General features: G+C 49.9%; 1 protein-coding gene across 3 annotated transcripts in view; it reads left to right on the top strand.

Annotated features, from left to right (window-relative positions):
- The first annotated feature begins 961 nt into the window (after window positions 1-961).
- SPTBN1 (spectrin beta, non-erythrocytic 1) overlaps window positions 962-8,983 on the top strand; it is a 116,739-nt gene continuing 108,717 nt past the window's right edge. The window contains exon 1 of one of the 3 annotated variants that reach the window (XM_048299147.1): window positions 962-1,083. The gene's annotated coding sequence lies outside the window, so the exon portion shown is untranslated. Of the gene's footprint in view, window positions 1,084-1,295; window positions 1,317-1,568; window positions 1,666-8,983 lie in introns of those variants that run through there. The other 2 variants (XM_048299149.1, XM_048299146.1) reach the window with 2 other exon arrangements.

Here is an 8,983-nt window from a genome sequence, read left to right as displayed (position 1 = left end):
AACTTTTCCCAAGTTTAAGTGACTTAGTCCCTTTGGGCTCTCACTGGAAATTGGGAGGAGGACACACTGTGGGAGCAGTAAGGAGGTGGCTCTGGCAGGGCAGTCTTGGAAATCAAAGGAGAACAAAATATCCAAAAGAGCCAGGCTGATAAATTTGACAGGCTGGAAATGAAGCAATATTCCAGAGATTACGCCAGGAAGTGGATATTGGAAATTCTGGCAAAGTGGCTGAGTGTGAAGGGGCAGGAGCCAGATAAGAGGGAGTTTAAGATAGGCAGAGGACAGGAACTCCAGACAGCAGTTAAATATGAGTGAGTGCAGCGATGAAGAGCAGGAGAAAAGGGAGAGATAACCAAGGAGCCAAATGAATCCAAGAGTGGTTTGTTGATTTTTTTAATAAAAGACATGGATAGCACTGGTCCATAGCAAGTGAGAGGTGAGGGGGAGTGAATAGGAGGGAAGGAGCATGACCATGAGGAGGGTCAGGACAGGGAGGCAAGCAGGGGGCCAGGATTAGCAAAGGAAACCTGAAGAAGCAGTGTCTGCCTCTGACCTTGGCTGTAGAAGAGGGGAAGGGAGGAAAGGCACACTGGCTGTGGGACAGCAGTTTTCTCTGGAAAGACAGGTAAAATCCTGCCCAGGAAAAGAGGAAAAGGGAAAGTGTGGCAGAAGGACAGCTGGGCTTGGGTTCTAGGATTCGGTTGCACTGGCAAAGGGAGGCTGTTTACGTGGGAAGGTGGCAGGACTGGAGCAGGAGAGGATGACTGCAGTGGAGGAAGTCAAACCCGGGATGGGGTTTCCACTAGGAATGACAGAGCAGCGGGAGGGAGAGTAGCACTGGAGGAAATGGATGCTGGGGGCGAGCCAACATTGTCTTTGCGATAGGAGAGGGTGTCAGAGGAGGAGGAGCGAGGAGGCTGGAGAGACCCAATAACCAAATAAATGTAAGAGAAGGGAAGGGGAGCCGGGAGCGGCTGGATAACACCCACGGGAGGCTGGGAGCGAGGGCCGGCGGAGGGGGAAGACCTGGAGTGAGCACAGAGCAGGCCCGAGCAGCAGCAGGAGCCGGAGCAGCAGGAGCAGGTGAGGATGCGCCCCGGGCGGTGCGGGCCGTGCCGTGCCGAGCCCCCCGCGCCGCAGGGCCGCCGCAGGGCAGGGGCGCGGGGCGGGGGCTCCTCCCGCGCTGTCCCCGCCCCCCGCGCCCCCCGCTCCGCTCCGCGCCGGGCGGGGCACACGGAGCTCACGCAGCGCCGCGCGGGGCTGCGGGCACCGCCGCTCCTCCCGCACAGCGCGGAGCCGCCGCCCGGGCAGCCGAGGTAGGGCCGGGAGCGGGGAGCCGGGAGCGGGAATGGGGGGCGGCCCCCCGTCCCGGGAGCGTGTGCGCAGCGCGGAGCGCGGGCGGCTCCCGCAGCCTCTCCGCAGCCCCGATCGGCGCGGAGCGGGCCCGGCGCTGTCAGAGCCGCCCTGCCCCGCCCCGCCCCGCCCTGCCCTGCGGCGGCCCCGGCCCGTCCCCGGGGACCGCGGCCGCCGCCCCTTTCCCTCCCTCCCCTTCCCTCCCTCCCCGCCCGCGGTGCCGCCTCCGCCGCGCAGCCGCACGCCCCGCGCGGTGCGGTGCGGAGAGCCCGGCTCGGCTGCTGCTCCTGCGGTATTCCTTGCTAGACGGATGTAATTCCTTCTTTATTTTTCTTCGTCGGGGCGGTGCGCGGGGGGCGGCGCGGGGGTCGCGGCGCGCTGTCAGCCGGGCCCGCTGCGGGGCTTTGTGTGCGGGAGCGCCGCGCTGACCCCGCCGCGCTCCGAGTGTGGGGCTGCGGTCCGGGCGCGGCCATCGCCCGCCGCCGCGGGTGCCGCGGTGCCCGCAGTGAGCGGCACAATGCGTGGGCTTGGTTCGGTTGTCTCGGGGATGGCTCTGGCTGTTAGGTGGGTACAGGCCTGATTTAACAAAAAAAAAAATATGGCAGACTTGTGCTAGAGTCTGTGAGACTGCAGCAGCTCTGAAAAACCCTTGTTCATGGCACAGGGGCTGACGTTTCATTCAGTAGCTGATGTTTTTCCTTTTGGAGTGATGATCCAGAATGAGCATTGAATTTGTGATGTTGAAATCTTAATTGTGAGTGAAATTGCATTCTTGTTTAAAGGTGAGTAGTGACCTGTGTTTCTACGTTGTGCTCCGCATTGTCCGTAGGTATAAATGCTAAATGTTCAAGATCAAGATTGCAGGGAGAGGGAGTAAACACAAACTGTCAAGATCCGGAGCGTTTGGCTCATCCTTCGACCTTTATTGACAGGATACCAGCATTATGAAACCTGCTTATTGAACAGTTCAGGAAAAGGGCTGGAATTCCCGCAGCCCAGCATCGTGCTGACAGGCATCTTGGGGAACAATGCTCCCCGGAGCCGGGGTTAGAGAGGCAAGGCACGGAGAGGAATTTATTCTGAGAGATAGCAGCCGTGTGAAAATGTCAGGGGAGGCTGTGACTCCTCAGGCCATTGCAGGAAAACTCTGCTGGGGGAAGGACTTGCATATGCTCAGAAGGCTCTGGGGCAAGAGACAGGAGTGAAAATGGAATGGGATAAAGGGCTGGGAAGGTGGGTGATGGCAGTGGGATGTGATTTCTAAAGAATCGTTCTTATCCTTTAGCGTTTTTTTTTTCCCCCCCGTGTTTCTGGGGAGAACAGAAATGGCTGTAGTGATGCCTCCATGACTTAGCAATGGTTGTAGGGCTGTGGGGAGGGACGAGGGGCTGGCTCATGTGTCACAACCAGTGCTGGAAAGGCAGGAAAACAGGGAATATTTTGTTACTTCATGCAGTAGCATTAGCATGGAATTATGAATGTGGAATCCGGAGGTTGGGTTCTGTTCCAGAACCCGCTTTAGGTTTTTCTGTAATGCAGGTTAAGTGCAGCAAATGACACTCACTAAAGCAGGATGCAGCATTTTGGGATAAAATAGGAGCTTGCAGCAGCCATGTGGCAAAAAGCGTTAGAGATGCTGTTTCATCTCTGTGGTGGCACGGATGCTGCAGCCTTTGGAATTGCTGTGTGTCACTGAACCCTGCACACAGGAGTGGGACAGAGAGGGGCAAAACCCTCCTGCTGCATGTATGGAGACCAGGATACTGCTGTGTGCGGCTCCAAGAGCCCCTGGGGAGCAGGAGTACAAACCATTTTATGAAAGATGTTTTCTTTTTCCTTCATCATCTAGAAAATGGAATGAGTTAAACCCCCTTTATTGGATGGGCCTGGATTGCTCGTTTGCATTACGTCACCTGAGTAAGGATTTATTTTTCATGTGGGTCAGTTACAGGATTTAATATTTGTAGTTGGATTGCCTGCAAAATAATTGTATTTCATTAGCGAGGAGTGCATGGACATCTTTTGTGGAGCACAGAGGAGAAAGTCTGTTTATGCAGATGTTTAAGGGTCAGACTGCAAAAGTTATTTAGACTGTTAATCTCCATAGGCACCTAAATTCCTTAGTCATCTGATCTGGGCACAAGTGAACAACCAGTACATTAGTTTATCATTGCCCATTAGCCATGAGTCAGCTCCTAAATCCTGCCCAGGCTGGTGTCTGTGGCCACAGGCTTCCTGATTGCCCTTTCCCGGGTCTAGGAATACCTTTGGAAGTACAGGTGACCTGACGTCAGGGCAAGGAGCCACCAGCCCCCCTCGGATCTCTCTGGCTCATCTGAGGTTGTGCAGGAGAGCAGTGCAGGCTCTTTCCTGTGGTGCCTGGAAACTCCTGATGAGACCAGGCCTGTGCTCCATGGCAGGAGCTGTGTGGAGCCATAAGGGCTCTCCTGGCATATCAGCTCCTGCCGTGGGCTGCTCCCGTTTCCAGCTGATGGAGCTGGGGAGTTTGCCAGCATGTTGGACCCTTACCTTTGCTGAGGCTCATGGCAGCTTTCCCAAGTGCAACCAGCAGGAATCTGTGGAAATGTGGAAATCCGGTTGCCTCCTCTTGCTTTAAACGTGAGAAACCATCTCGTGTTGGATTGCTCTGACCAGATACCACTTGTGTGGAGAAGCAAGTGTTGGAGCTGCAGCTCCACACCGAGGGGAGTGTGATCCATTAGGATCTGTGTCCTGCAGAGCCTGGTTTGGAGCCTGCTTCCCCCGCTGCTGGGTTCATTTCCCCCCACCCACATGTGGTTTTCGTTTGTCAGCCTTTTATTATTACTCTTAAAATGATCTGTTGTGAATTTGTTTTTCTAATGAACATGAATACAACGTTGCAGCAGTTACAGCTGGACCTTTGGAGGCTTTTCCTGTAGTGAAAAAAGGGTTTCAGAGAGATTACGTGGGTTTTTTTAAAAAAACAGAAAGACATAAGAAAAATTCTTCTTACGCCCAGTAGACCCCAATTTATTCAAGAGCTTGATCAGAGTGACATAAATCAATTCTATATATATAAGCAGGCAGCTTTTTTTGTATTTTGTCCCACTTTATTTCTTTTTCCTGTGTTGTTAATCCCAGACACATTTTTTACTGTCCATTCCTCATTAAAAAAGGCCAGTTTTGCATGGAAAAAGCTTTGATGTGTATTGTTAGGTGAGGGTTGAGTTCATAACAGATTTTATGGCTGGGGGGGCTGTGTCTGGAGGTGTTATTTCTGCTTGCAGTGAAATGTATGTGATTATCAAAAGATATGCACCAATGTATAAAGGTTGTACTCAGGGATTGTATACATCTTTCTGTGGCCTAGGACAGATTAAGGTTGAGGATTATATTGAGCTATTGTTTTTCATCACTGTTAACATTTTTCTCATCATCTTCTCTGCGAGGTTTTTTCTTGTTGAATGGTGATCATTTCAGGGTGTTCTTACTTTGTCATGTCTCATCACTTTCCTGCTATTCTCTTAATATATTATTTGGTTGTTTAACATATTTACTCCCCTATTACATTGCACAAACTCATATTTCTTTTTAAGCTGCATGTGTTTTAGCCTACCAGAAATTCCTTTGGTGTGTCACCACTGCCACCGGAGAAACACGTTTATGCTGCTGTGCAGCCACTTTTATTCCACAATGTGCTGAGTGTTAGAACTTTAAAAAGAGCTGGAAAGTTGGTTTGATTTGTTCAGCAGCCCCTCATGTCAAGAGGGCAGTGGGGAGTGAACAAAAGAGGCACTGCATGTGAAGCCCTTATGGCAGCAGGTGCTGACCCACACCTGTTGGATACTGGGAATAGCCTCGCTGGTCATACCAGCCGTGCCCTTGGAACAGGAGAGGTGTGCCATTAACACTCTGTCCTGAGAGCTAAAAATACTCTGCCACCAAACTGTTCACAGGTAAATGTTCCAAATTTAGCAGTTTTTCTGTTTACTGGGATTCCAAACATAGGCTGTTCCCTTTTTGGGAGAAGTAGCCAGACCTGAAGTTCCACCTGCTGAGCAATTAGCCTGTAATCTGTGAAACATGTTCAGGAGTGATGCTCTTGGATTTGATCTCCCGGGTTTTGTTCACATGTCCAGAGCTGTGCACAAGAGGAAAGCAGTTCTCCTTCTCTGTTTGTGAGAACAGGAAACACAGATGCTTCTGCAAGTCATCAGAGAAGCTGTGGGCTTGCCTTGAAAAGCAAAGTATTTGTATTTTATTTTTAAGACAGGAATAGGGATTGGCTGACAGCTCAGTTTGATTGGTGTGACCACTGGGTTTAGTCTCGTTAATCATGTCTCAATACAGCATGGAATGATTCCTGGAATGGGCAGCTGCTACTCTGCATGAGATGTGGGGTCTGGGAAGAGACGTAGTTGCAGACACAGATCTAGGATGTGATCAGAGAAGAGGAGATGCAGACCTGGAGCCGCCCAGCCGTGCCCCACTGCCCACGTGAGCGACTGGCACGGGGTTAATGGATTTGAAGTAGCCAACTTAATGAATAAAGCATTTATGCTTCATGTGTTCAGTCTTCCTGTAGGAAGTGCTGGAGTGGCTGTTGTGATCCTTCCTGCCCTCAGTCCATGGGGACTTGCACACCTTTAGTTGTAGCTTTTGTTTTTTCAGTTTGCCCCGAGGTTTTGTAAAACAGCATCACATTGAGGTCATGCCTGCGCTAAAATTTCCTGGCCAGGGCTGCAGTGGTGCCTGCAGAGATCAGGGAGGATCATGCCCCACCCTGAAATGGTGGAGTTGGATTTTCCATTTTCCCCCTTCCTTGGAGGCGTCAGTGGCCGGGGCTGGGTGGGAGGTGCTCCGAGGTGACGCAGAGGTTCCTCTCCAAGCCTGGCCCTGACATTTTAAGGTTATGCTGATTACCCAGTTTATCCCAGCCAGACATTTTTCCCAAGCCAGACCTACAGGCATCTTTGGGAAGTCTTTTATTTTCGCTGTGGGATTCAGCCCCAGTAGTGTCCCAAGAACGTGGTCAAGGTCTTCGACAAGGAGTTGTGGGGATTTTCTGCCATCCAGCAGTAATCCAGATCTGCAGCTTTTGGTTTTGTAAGTTCCTGCCTTTTGTTCTGAATTAATCCTATTGCTCTATGGATTGATTTATTACAGAATGACATGGGGTGTCTGGTTTTGGTTCTTACATGATAAAAGGGAGCCTTGTGTTTGGAAGGGCAAGGAAGCTATGCATGGATCCTGTTCTTCAGGGCATGGTGAGCTCTGGCAGCGTGAGCAGAGCCTGGGGTACGGTGGGACTGATCACTCTGGGGTTGTGCACCAGGACCAAAAGCTGATTTTTGCCACTCATAAAATCAATTTTGCTTAGTGCCTAGACACTACAAATGCTCTAGCTAATTATAGCAAGTAGCTCCTCTGTTTTTTTGGCTTAGAAGGGAAAAGGTGCTGCCTGCTGTATGTAAACTGATTTAACGTAAATACATTTATTTGAACACCCACAGATTTTGGGTTTGGGCATTCCAGATGTCGGCTTTTTTCAGGAGCTAAACCAATGGTGAGATTTTCTTGCCAAGGGCTTTCACTGACTTTTCTCTAAGTAAACAAATATTTAATGAAAATATTTCGGAGTGATCTGCACCGGTCCCTGCAGATGGGGTGGATGGCTCGTGGCTCTGGGGTGCCAGAGGCACACACATTTACAACAACACTGGAATGCAGCTTGGAGCTAATTTTTGGAAAGGGACTTTGGGCCTAGACCTGCCTTATGGAAGTCTGGTATTTGATAAAGGAGGATCATCCAGTAGAGCACCCTTTGCTAGAGCCTGGATCATGCAGGAGTCTAGTGAGGAAGTCAGGACAGTTCTCCATGACTCAACAGGAATTCCTTGTCATGTAGGATTCATATGGGGTAAGGATAACCTGGTTAGCTTAACATTTGCTTTTATAATGTGGAATACTGTGACCTTTTTTGGACCATAATGCCATGAATAACTCTCTACAATTTCATCATAGTACAAGATGAATGGATTAATTGCTACCTTTTTATTTTTAACACTTTTTTAGAGTAATGTATTCTTATAGCAATTTTAGATGCTTTTAGGAGGCCAGGTCTTGAGCCTGAAAGAAATCTGGTTGATTTTGGTGGAGCTACACTGATTATCACAAGTTTAAAAATCTGCCTTACAGTCTTCAAGTTTTCATAAAACAAACACTGGAGCCTGTTGTGTTTTATTCTGTTGGTGTTTTTGGCATCAGAGAAGCTTTTCCTGATTGTTTTCCTCATTTGAAGGCTGATTGTACTGAGTGACCTCTTGCTACTAAAGGGTGGGTCAGTTTATGTGGGAAAGTCTTAGTCAATGTGTCTGGGAGATAAGTGGGACTGCATCCCAACGAGCCTTGTGCGTTAAATACTGGAATGTGCTGGGGATGTGCCAGGAGATTGGAAGCAGGACTCTGCGACAAGCCCAATGCAGTCACACTCTCCCTAAAATAGCACTGTGGATAACAGGAGATCTGCAAAGTTATCACTTACCTCATTTTCGCACAAATTCTTTCCTAAAAATGGATTATTGACTGAGGGTTCAGGCGGGTTTTTTCGGTAATGCATTCCATTTGCATTTTGAGAGCAGTCATGTCCCTCTTAAGTCTTATGCTGCAGGTAAGAGGGAAAAAACTGTGGTGAAACCACACAAGTCCCAGCCCAGGAAAAGCCACTTGTATCATCCTCATCATCACCTGAATGAGAAATGAGATGGGTTTTACCTCAGTATAGGTCAGTAGGAGCCTCTTCAAATTCATCTTGAACTATCTGGAAGTATCAAGGCAGAGATGAATCAGTTCAGCGGCCTCAGACGTGCCTGGGCTGGCTGTGGGTGACAGCATTTTGGCACCAGCCCCTGGATGCAAACAGCCAGTGTTTGGATATTCAAATGAGCAGTGGTTTACCACTGCAGACCGTAGATGGTTTTGTTTAAGGGAAAAAAGAAGCAAATTTGATTGTCGGCCCTGTGTCAAGTTTGCTGAGGGAAGAATCTGATTGTGCAGCTTCAGTGGTTGGCATAAGCCAGTTAAACTTAAAACCTGGGGTGCCTGAATTAGTTTCTTAGGAAAGAGGATGAGTTGGCTGCTAAATGGGATAGTGTGAGGAAAGTGCGGGGGCGGCCAGGTTGGGAGCAAGGTTGGGAGATCCTGAGTCAGCAGGTGCTTGTTTAGCCCCGGTGAGAGGCTGTGTGAGGAAAGTATGGATCCAAATAACCATTCCCTGGATGTGTGTTTGCACTGCAGCTCAGTGAAAGGGAAAACAAAAGTGGGCTTGTCAGGGAATCATAAGATTGAGTACAAAAAGCCTGGAGTGCCCTAAGTCATGACCTTTTAGTGCCTGCAGATTTGAGGACGAGCTGCGCTCTTGGAAAGGCAAATGGATTAGAGGTCATTTGTGGAAAATATCCCTCAGCTTCTGGTGTGCAATGCCAGCCTGGTGTCAGCTCAGCTCCTGAGCCCCACGAGATGTGACTCCCAACAAGCCTGGACCAGGACTGACATCCCTGGCCCCGGCAATTAGATCCACATGGATTGTGCTTGGAGCAGAGCGGTGCCACATCCCCTGTGCTTCTGAGGTTCTCCATGGGGAGGACAC

The sequence above is a fragment of the Corvus hawaiiensis genome, chromosome 3 (genome assembly GCF_020740725.1).
Source record: "Corvus hawaiiensis isolate bCorHaw1 chromosome 3, bCorHaw1.pri.cur, whole genome shotgun sequence".
Classification (NCBI taxonomy): domain Eukaryota; kingdom Metazoa; phylum Chordata; class Aves; order Passeriformes; family Corvidae; genus Corvus; species Corvus hawaiiensis.
This window is presented reverse-complemented; position numbering and strand designations above follow the sequence as displayed.